Here is a 15,197-nt window from a genome sequence, read left to right on the forward strand (position 1 = left end):
ATAGAACTGTAAGCCTGAAAAGGATGAATTTTACTTTACATAAATTATATCTTGACAAAACTGTGACTTTTAAAAAAGGAAAAAAAATACTGATTTGGTGAAGGGATTAATCCATGACAGAACTGAACATTTACATGATACTTTCAGTAATATGGCCTTTGAATGTGAAGGTTGTGTCTGTGTGTGGCTTTACTTATGTATATGTATGTGTCATTGGGGAGGAATCTGTGCTAACTGGATTTTGAAGTATAATGAGCAGATATTTTATTTTAGATTTTTGGTTCTTTATTTGAGATAGAGAGTGAAAGAGAGCATGAGCCAAGGGACAGAGGGGAAGGGAGAAGCAGGCTCAACCACTGAGCAGGGAGCCCAATACCGTGCTTGATCCTAGGACCCTGGGATCATGACCTGAGCCGAAGGCAGATGCTTAATCGACAGAGCCTCCCAGGCGCCCTGAGCCAGTATTTTTCTAAATGACCAACGCATGATGTTATAAAATCATCCATGAGTTGGGCAGCCTGGTTGGCTCAGTGGTTGAGTCCCTGCCTTTGGCCCAGGGCGCAATCCTGGAGACCTGGGATCAAGTCCCACGTTGGGCTCCCTGCATGGGGCCTGCATCTCCCTCTGCCTGTGTCTCTGCCTCTCCCTCTCTCTCTCTCTTTTTCTGTCTCTCATGAATAGATAAATAAAATCTTAAAAAAAAAAAATCATCCATGAGAAAAGGTCTACTCAAAGTGCGAGATAGACCATATATTTTAATGTTGCAAAGTGAGCACAAAAGATTCCATATTGCAGCTAACCTTTAAGAAACACCACTTGTCAAATTTGGTGTTGTAGCAAAAAATTTCCACAATGTAATCAACTAAAGCAAACAATAAAAAGATAGTAGGGAAATCCCAAAGCACTTGCAAACTAAATAACGTATTTCTAAATAATCCACAAAGAAAAAGCCTGAAGGGAAATAAAAATACACATTAAACTGCACACACAGACACACACAAAAAACATATCAAAATGTGTGGAACATAGCTAAAGCAGTGCTGAAAAAGAAATGTATAGCATTAAATACTCATATTAGAGAAGAATGATTTTGAATAACTGGAGCTCCTTTCGCAAAAAACTAGAAGAGCACAAAAAAACTAAAGCAAACACAAGAAAGGAAGCAATAAGGATAAAAATCAATAAACTGAACACAGAAAAACAAAAGTAAAAATTCAATAAAACAAAAACCCAGGTCTTTTTTTTTAAAAGGATTTCTTTTAAAGATTTATTTATTTATTCATGAGAGACACAGGTAGAGGGAGAAGCAGGCTCTATGCAGGGAGCCTGATGTGGGACTTGATCCTGGGACTCCAAGATCATGCTCTGGGCTGAAGGCAGGCACTAAACCACTGAACCACCCAGGGATCCCCAAAACCCAGGTCTTTGACAAGATCAAATTGACAACCCCCTAGCAAGACTGATAAGACAAAATTACCAATATTAAAAATGAAATAGGCACTATCATACAGATCCTGCAGTTATACAAAGGGTAATAAGGAAATATTATGACCAGCTCTACATGTGTTTGACTTCAATAAAATGGACAATTCCTTAAAAAGCACACATTACCTCAACTAACCCACTATCAGTAAGATAATTTAAATAGTACTATCAATTCTAATAATGTAATGCCAACCAAAAAAGAAATCTTCAGAGCCAGATGGTTTCACTGGAGAAGTCTAGCTAATGTTTAAAAAGTAATTAACAAAAAATCTATGCAGTCTCCTCCAGAAAACAGAAAAGGAGGGAACACTTTTTTTTTTTTTTTTTTTTTTTTAAGATTTTACTTATTTACTTAAGACACACACACACAGCCATGGTATGGCTAGACTATGGTTGTTCAGTTATTCACGAAAATATTTTTGTTGTTTCTCTTCTTTGGCTATTAGAGATACTGCTTGTATGAGTATTATATATTATTATAATATTAATGTATTTTTATTTCCCTTCAGACTTTTTCTTTGTGGATTATTTAGAAATACGTTATTTAGTTTGCAAGTGCTTTGGGATTTCCCTACTTTTTATTGTTTGCTTTAGTTGATTACATTTTAGTCAGAAAACACACTGTTTGATTTTAATTCTTATAAATTTGTTGAGGATTGAGGTTTGGCACAGGGTTTGGCCTATCATGTTAAGTTTTCTGTGAGCACTTACAAGGAATATGTATTTTGCTGTTGTTGGGTGGAATATTCTATGAATGTTGTCTAGATCCTGTTGGTTCATTGGTGTTGAGTTCTTGCTGATTTTCTGTCTAGTGTTGACAATTGCTGAGAGAGGAGTGTGGAAGTCTTCAACTAAAATTGTGTATTTGTATATTTCTTTTCATTTCGATCCATTTTTACTTCACATATTTTGTAGTTCTCTTATTTAGAAAATATACATTTAAGATTGTTATGCCTTCTTCATAGATTGACTCTTTTATCATCATGTAATTTTCCATTCTGTTCCCAGTAATTCTCTTTGCTCTGAAGTCTACTTTGTTTCACAGTAATATATCCACCCCAGCTTTCTTTTGATTACTGTTTGTGTGGCATATTGTTTCTTACTCTTTTACTTTTAATCTACCTATATTGTTACATTTGAAGTAAGTTTCATGTCTGTAGTTTGGTCATGTTTTGTTTATCAGCTTTGGTAATCTGTCTTTTAACTTGAATTATTGCTTCAGACTATTTACATTTAATATAATTGTTATTTTAGGGCTTACCTGTGCTTTTATTTTTTGTTTTGTTTAACCTCCCGATTTTTTGTCTTTCTGGTTCCCTTTATCACCTTCCTATGTGCTACTTGACCATTTATTATTCTATTTTGATTTACTTAAAGGGCTTTGTGTGTATTTTTCTGTAATAGCTTTCTTATTGGTTACTCTAGGTATTAAATTAGACATACATAGCATCACAGTTGATTGGTCTTGACATTTTACTAGTTTGAGTGAAGGGTAGGAATCTTACCTATACTTTATGTTCCTTTATTTTCCCTGTTTGTAATCTTTAATATCACCTTATACACATTGAGAAACTAGGTAGTATTATAATACTTCAGCTTTTAAGAAAGTGAAAGTGTATTCTATTTTCCCAACTTCTTACTCTTTTCATTTATTTTTCCTTCCTGATATCCCAAGATTATTTCCTTTATCATTTTCTTTTCACTTAAAAAATTTCCTTTAACCATTATCTTCGGTCTTCTTATAACACATATCTCAGTTTTTTGTCATCTGAAAAAATTTTTTTAAAGATTTTATTTATTTGAGAAAGAATGTATGTGCACAAGAAGTGGGGTAGAGGGCAGAGGGGAGAGGGAGAAGCAGGCTCCCTGTTGAGCAGGGACCGCTACCTGGAGCTTAATTCCAGGACCCTGGGAAACAACCTGAGCCGAAGGCAGACACTTAACACCCCCCCCCGCCCCCCCCGCCGCCGAGCTACCCAGATACCCGTCTTTTTTCTTTTTTTAAAAGATTTTTATTTATTTATGAGTGTGTGCAAGCTGGTGAGGGGGACAGAGGGAGAGGAAGAGGGAGAGAAAGAGACTTCTTGCTATAAGCCCGACATGGAGCTCAGTCCCAGGATCCTAAGATCATGACCTGAGCTGAAATCAAGAGTTGGATGCTTAACTGACTGAGCCACCCAGGCGCCCCTGACAATATCTTTTTTAATGCATTTTATTAATTGAGGTATAGTTGACCACACAATGTTACATTCATTTCAGGTGTATAGCCTAAATGATTCAACAGCTCTACATGTTAGCTCACCACAAGTGTAGCTACCATTTTTCATCATACAGTACTGTTACAATACCATTTATTTGACTACATTCCCTATGCTGTACCTTTTATCCCCATGACTTGTTCATCTCGTAGCTGGCAGCCTGTGTCTTCTCCTCCCCTTCTTTGGTTTTTCTTTCTGCTGGATATAGGATTCTAGGCTGACAGTTTTTTGTTGGTTTGGATTTCTTTGGATATGTCTTGTTAGTTTCTTCAATACATAGGCTTATGTCTTTTGCCAAATGTAGGAAATTTTTTGACATCATTTATTCTATTCCTTATTAGTCATATTCTCTGTCTTTTTTCTTTCTGGGCCTCCAGTGATACAAATGTTAAATCTTTGTTACGATTCCACAGGTTTCTGAGTCTGTTTCTTTTTCCCCTTATTTTTTTCTTTTAAAGATTTATTCATTTATTTATTTTAGAGCATGAGTGTGCAAGCAGGGGGAGGATTAGAGGGAGATGAGAGAGAGAATATCCAAGCAAACTCCCTAAGGGCAGAGCCCAACATGGGGCTTGATCCCACGACCCTGAGATCATGCACTGAGCACCAAGAGTTGGCTGCTTAACCGATTGAGCTATCCAGGTGCCCTTGTTTTTCCCCTTATGATATAGATCTAAATGGGGCGGCTGGGTGGCGCAGTCAGTTAAGTGTCCAACTCTTGTTCCCAGCTCAAATCTTGATCTCAGGGTCATGAATTCAAGCCCTGCTTTGGGCTCCATACTGGGCATGGAGCCTACTTAAAAGAAAAATCTGGTCTTAATGAAAATTTTTATAGGAACTTTAAGAAGATAACATTAGCTATTTTTTTTTAAGGTTGTTATACTACTGCCAACTAAAGAATATACGACATCTATTTAAAAAAATGTGGTCTTAACGAAAATTTTTATAGGAACTTTAAGAAGATAACATTAGCTATTTTTTTTAAGTTGTTATACTACTGCTAACTAAAGAATATATGACAACTATTTTTCCTGGAGGAAAAAAAATCAATCACTTGAAAAAGAGTACTTTGAAAAACAACAGACACTCTTTCCTAGAGCAAGATCAAATTATATGAACGTTTTCATTTATTTGTACGAAGATAAAGTCTTGCTTGTGTTCATCAATACCTATACACCTATAAAGTGATAGGGGGGAGAATCCTCTTCGAAATTATCCTCGAGTATGTTTCTGTGACTTACTAGGATATATCAGGTTCTTATTAACAGCTCTGTGTAGTAGTTACTGTAGTTATCTTTGCTTCACAGATGCTAGCATTGAGGCTATGAGGGGCTAATAACTTGCTAAGATCATGAGACTATTAAGTGTTTTAGATTACGATATGATTCCATGTCCTTTTGAGAGGATACCATTTATGTACACATATTTTTCTTTTTCTTACAAGTTTGATGTCTCAACTTTGTATCTTCATTCTGTACCCCCTAACATTTCTTGGACCCACACCTAATCATTTATCTTCTGTAAAACTGTGTCTCTTCTACCTACCAGTATTCCATCAAGTTTAGGTTCTAATCCTGCAGGCTTCTAATCTTTTTCATTTATTTTTGCCATTATTTGTTCATTTTCCATTAACTTTTTTTTTTTTTTTTTTAAGGGAGAGTGTGTGTATGTGCAAGCAGGGATGGGGGGTGCAGGGAGGGAGAGAAAATCTTGAGTAGGCTCCATACCCAGCATGGAGTCCCATGTGGGGCTCAGTCTAACAACCCTGAGATCATGACCTGAGCTGAAATGAACAGTAAGAGGCTTAACTGAGTGAGCCACCCAGGTACCCCTCCATTAATTTTTCTATCTACTGTAAGCTGAAGGTGGCGCTGAACCCCTGAGCCACCCAGGCTGCTCATCTTAATTTTCCAGAGTCTCATCCCAGTTTCTCTTCTGGGCCTAGATGGTCAATTTACATATCTACTATAATCTTCAGTCTCAGGTGTCTATGGGTATTGTAGTTATTTTGCAGCTTTTATGAACAATGCCCACTGCTTTTTCTGCCTACGTTCTAAGTGTTCTAAGTGTTCTAAAACAGATGAAGTCCTTGCTTTAGTCTTTCACGCAATCCCCAGACAGTTTGGAACAGATATATACAATAATTTACCAATATGGTTTTACTCTGGTTCAAGAAGGGGGAATTGGGAACCAATCTGCTACCTGCTTAAGACTAGCTTGCCCCAACTTGGAGGAAGTGGGATAAGAGTGAGTAAAAACGTCACAAAACATCCTACCATTTGAAAATGGCTTTTACTTAATTGGGCATTTTGTTTGACTTTTCTAAACATTTGATTGTTTTTCTAAGCTACTGCAAAGTTGGTTCAGAGAGCTTCTGGGATTTTTTGTTGCTGTTCTGTTTTGTTTTAGTAGGGAATGAGAGCTTGGAGCTTCCTAATCCACTGTTTTGTTTTGTTTTTTTCCTGTTCTTCTATCCCATACTCATTGGGTAATTGCATCTATTTTCATGGGTTTAAAGGTGTTCTCATGATATACAAACCTGTATCACAGTCCAGTCACTCTGTTGAACTCACACTCCTTTCTTTCTTTCTTCTTTCTTTCTTTCTTTCTTTCTTTCTTTCTTTCTTTCTTTCTTTCTTTCTTCTTTTTCTTTCTTTCTCTTTCTTTCTTTCTCTTTCTTTCTTTCATTCATTCATTCATTCATTCATTCATTCATGAGAGACACAGAGAGAGAGAGAGAGAGAGGCAGAGACACAGGCAGAGAGAGAAGCAGGCTCCATGTAGGAAGCCTTATGTGAGACTCAATCCGGGGACACCAGGATCACATCCCAGGTTGACGGCAGGTGCTAAACCACTGAGCCACCCAGGGATCCCCACACTCATATTTTCAACTCCTATCTCATTACCCATAAAATGGTATAGGGACCTAAAATTTAAGCATCTAAAATGTTTATCTTTCCAAAATATATTATCTGCTTTGGTTAATTAAATCGCTACTCACCTAAAATAGAAGATATATAATTATTTTTCTAATCACATAATCATACTTAACCCTTCCTGTCTCTCTTTTGGTCACTAATCAGGTTTTCCTGTTTCTCATGCCCCTTTCTTATTGCTCCAATTTATTTTTTTATATTTTACTTTTAAAGATTTTATTTATTTATATGAGAGAGAGAGAGCGTGCATGCGCACACTAGCAGGGAGGAGGGGCAGAGGGAGAGAGAGAAGCAGGCTCCACTGAGTGGGGAACTTGTTGTGGGGCTAGATATCAGGACTCTGGTATCTGAGCCGAAAGGCAGACACTTAACCAACTGAGCTACCCACGTTCTCCCTTGTTGCTCCAATTTAATTTAGACTTTTACCATCTTGTGTTTTTATTACCATAGTATCCTCCTAATTGCTCTTTTCTGTACCTGTCTCTTTCTGTTCAAATTTATCATCTTTATCATTGCCAGGCTTTAGTAATGTCACTCACTCTCTTTCCCCCCAAAATTCCTGTGGTTCCAAATCGATATCAGAAGATAAATAATCAGATTCTTAGCCTAGTATGTTATACCTTTAATGCACATTGTATAACCCATCTTCACAGTTTTGTCTGCTGCATCTCATTCTTACCGTTCTAGGACCAGAGTGTTCTACTCTCAAATTCCCCTTGCCTTTCCTCTTTCCTAGATTGCCTTGCCCGCCTCTATCTTAGTCTTCCTAAATTCTGTTTTTAAGGATCAGCTCAAATTTCATATCCTCCTTGAAACCCAATTTGGTTAAACTGTCCTTTCTCTGTACATGTAGTAGCTAGTTATCACACTGAGGATCCTATAATATTTACTTTTCTACCTAACCAATGAACTCTCAGATACAGGAAGTATTTATTATTATTACTATTATTTCTGTGTTTTACTATAGAGGAGGAGGGAGACCTATAAATAATAACAACACAACAAATTCCTGTAATAGGGAGCACATATGGGGTCATTATTAACATTTTCTCAGGGTGTTGGGGGGAAAGCAGTACAAAGTAAGCAACATTTGAGGCAGTTTGAATATAAGTACTGTTCACATTCCAGCCAAAGAAAAGGGCAATTGTAAAGGCAGTGGGGTAGAATGAGCATGACCTATTGGGGAGTAGCTGCAGCACACTGTGGCCCAAGCCTAAATACTTCCATATAGAGAAAATGAGGTTGGAAAGGTATAGCTGAAGACTGATTGGAAAGAGCCATTGTATGTTTTACTAAGTATTTAGAATACATAATTTTTTGGTACTGTATTTGTCCTAGGGAGTGTTGGCATGTATGTTTTAATGTCACACTAATTAAACAGATTTTAAGTATTTATATATATATATACATATATATATACACATATATATATATAAAGATTTTATTTATTTATTCATGAGAGACACACAGAGAGAGGCAGAGACACAGGCAGAGGGAGAAGCAGGCGACATGCAGAGAGCCTGATGTGGGACTCGATCCTGGGACTCCAGGATCATGCCCTGGGCCGAAGGCAGGTACTAAACCACTGAGCTACCCAGGGATCCCCAGATTTTAAGTATATTTTATTTATTTATTTATTTTTAATTAATTAATTAATTAATTAAATTATGATAGTCACACACAGAGAGAGAGAGAGAGTCAGAGACATAGGCAGAGGGAGAAGCAGGCTCCATGCACCGGGAGCCTGATGTGGGACTCGATCCCGGGTCTCCAGGATCGCGCCCTGGGCCAAAGGCAGGCGCTAAACCGCTGCGCCACCCAGGGTTCCCTTAAGTATATTTAATATCAGAAGTTGTTAAAATTTCCTGAGGAAATTCTGTTTTCATTTTCATATCAGTGCTGAGTTTTGAGAAATTCCTTCTGTCTTTACGTAGTAAAGAGATAGAAATATACCCATTTTATTTATTTTTTTTAAAGATTTATTTATTTATTCATGAGAGACACACACAGAGGCAGAGGGAGAAGCAGGCTCCATGCAGGGAGCCCGATGTGGGACTCAATCCCAGGATGCTCAACCGCTGAGCCATCCAGGCATCCCTGCCCATTTTCTTTAAATGGTATATTGTCTGTTATCAAAATATCCTTTCCATCAAGCAAATGGAAAGATATACCATGTTTATGGATTGGAAGAATGAGTATCGTTAAAGTGTTCACACTACCCAAAACAGTCTGTAGCTTCAATACAATCCCTTTCAGAGTACTAATAGCAGTTATTTTTGCAGAACTAGAAGAAATAAACCAAAAATTTATATGGAACCACAAAAAACCTCTAATAACCACAGCAATCTTTTTTTTTTCCTTTTTCTTTTTTTAAGATTTTATTTATTCACGAGAGACGGGGGGGGGGGGGGGGGGGGGGGGGGGGGGGGCGGCGCGGGGCGGCGGGGGAGGGAGGGAGCAGAGACACAGGCAGAGGGAGAAGCAGGCTCCACGCAGGGAGCCAGACCTGGGACTTGATCCCAAGTCCCCAGGATCCAGGCCCTAGGCTGAAGGTGGTGCTAAACCGCTGAGCCACCCAGGCTGCCCTAACCACAACAATCTTAAGGAAGAACAAAGCTGGAGGTGTTATAATCCTAAATTGTAAGATACATACTACAAAGCTGTAGTAATCAAAACATATGGTACTGGAACAAAAATATAAAGATCAATGGAACAAAATTGAGAACTCAGAAGTAAGGCCATGCCTGTATGGCCAATTAATCAACAGCTGAGGAGGCAAGACTATATAATGGGGAAAAGAGTCTTTTCAATAAATGTTGCTGGGAAAACTGGACAGTTACATGCAAAAGAATTAAACTGGACTGTTTCCTTACACTATACACAAAAGTGAACTCAAAATGGATTAAAGACCTAAAGGTGAGATTTGAAACTATAAAACTCCTAAAAGAAAATATGGGCAGTGATTTCTTGGACATTGACCTTTGCAGCATATTTATGGATATGTCTCCTCAGGCAGGGAAAATAAAAGTAAAAATAAACTGTTGAGACTGCACATGCATGTGCATGCGTGCGTGCACACACAGGAGAAAGGAAACCATCAACAAAAGAAAAAGGCAAGCTAGTCAATGGGAGAAGACATTTTGCAAATGATATATCCAATAAGGGGTTAGTATCCAGAATATATAAAGAACGTTAAAAAAAAAAAAAAACCAATCTGATTTACAAAGGAGCTATAGATAAAATAGATATTTTTCCAAAGAAGACCTGCAGATGATCAACAGTCATTATCAGGGAAATGCAAAGCAAAACCACAATGAGAATCACCTCACACCAGTCAGAATAGCTAGTCTCAAATAAACAAGAAAGAATAAGTGTTGGTGAGGATGTGGAGAAAAGAGAACCCTCCTGTTGCACTGTTGGTAGGAGTATAAATTGGCACAGCCACTGTGGAAAACAGTAAGGAGATTCCTCAGAAAATTAAAAATTCAATTACCGTGTGATCCAGTAATTCTACTGCGAGGTATTTACCTAAAGAAAATGAATGTCACCTGGGTGGCACAGTCAGTTGAGCATCTGACTCTTGATCTCAACTTAGGTCTTGATCTCAGAGTCAAATTCAAGTCTCGTGTTGGGCTCCATGCCCAGCATGAAGCCTACTTAAAAAAGAAAAAAGAAAATGAAAAAAGTTTTGAAAAGATAAATTTACTCCTATGTTTATTGCATCGTTACTTGTAGTAGGCATGATATGGAAGCAACCTATGTGTCCATTGGTGGATGAATAGGTAAAGAAGATGTGATTCTCCTACATACACATACACACTGGTGCATTACTCAGCGATTAAAAAGAATGAGATCTTGCCATGTGTGACAACATGGTTGGACTTAGAGGGCATGATACTAAGCAAAATATGTCAAAGACAAACACCTATGATTTCACTTGGATGTGAAATCTGAAAAACAAAGTAAGTGAAAAAACAGACTCAAATATAGAGAACAAACTATTGGTCGCCAGAGGGGAAGTGGTTGGGGGAAAGGATGAATTAGATGAAGGTGATTAAGAGGCACAGATTTCCAGTTATAAAACAAATCACAGAGCTAAAAAGTACAGCATAGGGAATTAAGAAAAAAAAAAGGGTGTTTGACATCAGTCTTTTAGTACCAAGTGTAGCCTGTTTTAGAAATAGTTTGGTTTTCAGAGACCCTGGTTTAGTAAAGACCATAGTTTTAATGGTGTTTTTGGTAGTTTCAAAAAAAAAAAAATCTAGGTTTAGATTAGTAACCAGTTAGATTCTGAAATTTACTTAAAAATGAATGTTTTTACACATAGTATATCTTGCTTTCCTCCTGCCTGATATTCTCCTGTCTTATAACAAATGTATTATTACTAAAGATTTTGATCCTAAATGATATTTTACATAGATATCTTTTATAATTCAAAATTATCCATAGGACTAGTTTGTAACAGTGTTTAGTTGAATAGTTTTTTCTTGCTGCCTCTTTTGTGAGATCTTTTCCTCACAATAACAATAGTGCTTCTTAGGAAATGTGAAATGTTCGTTCCTTAGATATTGTAAAATGTTATATTTGTATTGAATTATACCTTCCTTTATGTGTTTATATGAAATCACTTCTCTTCTGTGACTAGCTTCTTTCAAAATATACTGCTGTTACTAGTCTCCTATCATTGTTCAACTAGAAGTAGTAAAGAATTTAATTATTGTAATTCTTTGACATTGGTTCCTTTCTTAACATTACGTGTCCTCTCCTCTTGAGTTCTTAAATTGATAATTAAACTAAATGATGGGCATGTTGTGAAAGTAGAGGGTGGCTTTTCTTCATGCCTAAATAATAAAGTTAAGTGAAGGAACAATAGATCTATATGCTTTGTCTATTATTCTTTGTAAATTGTCTTTCCACTTGGAGGAATGTTCATTTCTTTAAGGTCCTGACTTCTGGTACTAGAATATGGACTTCAGGAAGTGAGGAAGTCTTTTTTTTTTTTTTTTTTTTTAAGATTTTATTTATTTATTCATGAGAGACACAGGCAGAGGGAGGAGAAGCAGGCTTCATGCAGGAGCCCAATGTGGAACTCGATTCTGGAACTATGGGATCACGTCCTGAGCCAAAGGCAGAGATGCTCAACTGCTGAGCCATCCCGGCTTTCCAGAAGTGGGGAAGTCTTATTCATTATTTACAGATCCTTAGAGTGTTGAATAAAAGTCAGAATTCCTTGCCCCAATTTATGGTTGGAAATAGACATTACTTGTGTAACTTATCCACTGCATGAAAGTAGAAGCCTGTGTTCCTCTCTTGCACTACAGTGTCTTGCTCCCTTTGGCCTCTGCTTTGTATATGCTTTAGATAACACTAGATACCTTCTTGTTCTTCTTTTTTCTCTGATAAAGGGTATATAAATTTTGCTTATGGATGATCCTGAAAAGCCATACACCAGCTCATACTACTATAAAATTAAAAGTGTATAGTTATAGGTCCAGACACCTTCTCACTGTATACAATTAGTGGAGGCATCTACTTTTCCATTAACAAATGTATGGTTGAATTCTGTGGCCAAGCAAAAGTAAGATTTCCTATGTTAAAAAAGAAAATCCTAAATGGGGATTACTGTATTGGAGAAGAGTTTTATAACATAGTGATCTAAGATTTACTTTTAGAGTTTTATGACCACATGACTAAAGTGTCTTTTTTTCTCTTTGTGTCATTAATAGCAGTAGTGAGAATAATTTGTAAAACTTTCAAATATCAGAGAAATAAAGGAAAGAAAGGAAGTGAGACGATTTAGGGTCATTTTATATACTTCACTCATTTAATTCTCACAAATCCATTGTGAGTTGTAGGTAGTTATTATCCCCATCTTACAAAAGAGAAAACCTCAGGAAGGTTGACTTGTCCTCCCAGAGTTACATGCAAATATAGTACGTTTTTTTTCTTTAAAATGCTTTCACTTTACATCTTTATGGTGAATTCTTTTGACCCATCTGGAGTTCATTTTATTATTAAGCATGACTCAAAAATCATTCATCTCCAAAGTTCTGTCCAGTTATACAAACAACATTTACCAAATTTTTGTCAGCCCCATCTTGCCACATCCATACTATTGAATGAGCCCTTGCTGTGTATTTCAGATGCTTTAAGTTATAAGATACAGAAAATGCCAGTGCAGTTGAATCAGACAGCTCACGATCTCAGGCATGGGTAGAGTGACTCGAGAGTAGGTTAATTCAGTGATTGAACAAACATCAGCAGGGACCCAGGTTCCTTCCATTCCTGCCTTTATTATACTCAGTGTGTTTGGTTGTTTTTACCAGCTTCTTTGAGGTTACAAGTTGGCCGCTGTTTTAGGTGTCACATGCAGACATGGCAGTTTCTCTTGAAAGAAAGATATTTTTTCTATGTATCACTTTTAAGAGAGAAGAAACTTACCCCAGAATCCTTCTGTAGGTTTTCCCTCATGTCTCATGTGACATATTATTACCATGTTCCTGCACTTAAAGTGAACGCTGGCAAGAGTAATGGGCCACCATAGTTGGTTTAGATCGGACTATATTTAGAAACAACTTCCTGAAGCTGAGGAAGGTCTTCCCACACCTTGGGAGCTGATAGTCTCATTGAGGAAGTTGGGTGGCTTGAACAAAATCACAGTTAAATAAGGAAGGTAGAAAGGGGGAAATAATTGTCAAGTTAAGAGAGCCAGCAGTCTTATGCTATATTATGAGTAAAATGTGATGCTCAGGTCTGGGGCTTAGCTTACTCAAGGCATTTGAAACCTAGCTTGACGACTGAAGTAAAAAAATAGTTCAGAGATAAGGGGAACAGTTAGTTTTTATAGGTAGTTTAAGGAAGGTCATCAGAAGAGAGAGTAGGGGTATAATAGAGAAAGAAAACAGGTTTGAGTCCTAACCAGTGTCCTTTCTAGTTATAATTAGAAGAATGACTTGTGGTTTTCTATTAATTTTTGGACAGTACATCTTGAATTTAAATAGACATTTATTCTCAGTTCATAACTTCACTTTTAAGAGATTCAAGATTTTTCAATCATGTTTTTAACATGGTCATGTTACATTTATACAAGACTAAAAGAGCATTTTGATTTTGATACAGCTAGCTAGCTAGTATTGGGACAAGTCAATATTTCTCATTGCTATTTGATGAAGTTGTTCAACAAGGTAACTTTTGAGGTGGTTTTGTGCCTAACATTTAATAAGTAAAAAAAAAAAAATTTACGTGGACTAAGATTGGAAGCAGTTATTTTCAATATATTTGCCAAAGAGAGCATAAGAGTAAAATATAATGTACATACCTTTTACTTTTTAATGTTTTATTTGATATTAGAAAACAGTTTAAGCTATTGTAATTTAGTGCTGAATCTTTTAAAATTTGCAAGTGTGTTTAGAAGTAGATGTTTACCAGGAACTCTTAAAATAATAGTTATTTAAAAATATAATAATATATTGAGATTATTCTCCAGACAATTTTAAGGTACCAAACCAAGTTTTGCCTAAAATTTTTCTTGCGTTGTCGGTAGTACTTGGACTACTCTGTAGTCTAATTTTGGTGAGTGACTCGATGCATGAAACTTAATATCTAATCTAAGAAAAATATTTCTTGAATAATGTAATGCCATTGCTGGTAAGCATAAAAATCACTGGCTTAGTGTACATTTTATGTCTACTTGTTCAGTCATTCTGTCTGCAAGGTGCTTTGGAAAAAAATGAAAGATTAACTGTGGTTTCTGCCTTAAAGAACCTAAAAGTCTTTTTTAAAAAAAATTTTATTTATCTTTACCTAGAAAATGGTGAATTCACATATTTATTGGTTTGGTTTTCCAATTTAGAATAGACCAAGCATTAGCTGGTCTTCCTAAAAATCGTATTTTCATAGAAAGGTTCTCATCTCTTTTTCTGTAAAAAGAATTACCATAAATGTTCAGATTGCTTAGAAGACTCTTGGAAATGTGTTTTAAAGATAGATAACTTTTCAGTAGGAAATGGAGGAGCTTTTTCTTCAGAGCTGCACAAATTGTAAATTTTGAAAAGTCAGTATTAGGTGGGTTGTTGGTCTCTTCAAGCAGTCAGCAGTATTGGTGTTATTACCTGTTTTTCCATGTTCACTTTCCAACTCTGCAATGGTATATTTTAAAGCCTGTTTAAATTTGACTCTGCTTTTTGGCTTCCTAGGGAAATATTTTAAGTACTTGTATTCTAAAATAGCTGAGTGATCACACTTGTGGCTTAACACAAAGTATAAAGTATATCCTCCGGCTTTAATTTTTCCTTCACCCTTTGGTGAACATGACTGTACAGGGTCTGCAGAAGGTGCATCTTTCTCTGCTGCTTCTGTTTTTATTTTTGGGCTCTACTAAATTTCTCCCAGCTAAATAAAAAGATTACTTGGGATTATCTGAATGTTTCTCCTGCTTCTGCCACAAGACAGGATATAAACTGAATAGACCCATTCCTACTTCAACACTATTAGGTACACCTTCATGTTGCCCTCTCCT

The 15,197-nt window shown here is 36.6% G+C and overlaps 1 protein-coding gene across 3 annotated transcripts in view; it reads left to right on the forward strand.

The window, feature by feature from the left end:
- ROCK1 (Rho associated coiled-coil containing protein kinase 1) overlaps positions 1 to 15,197 on the forward strand; it is a 138,320-nt gene that overhangs the window by 17,588 nt on the left and 105,535 nt on the right. The gene's annotated exons all lie outside the window — the stretch shown is intronic.

Source organism: Canis lupus, chromosome 7, assembly GCF_003254725.2.
Source record: "Canis lupus dingo isolate Sandy chromosome 7, ASM325472v2, whole genome shotgun sequence".
Classification (NCBI taxonomy): Eukaryota; Metazoa; Chordata; class Mammalia; order Carnivora; family Canidae; genus Canis; species Canis lupus.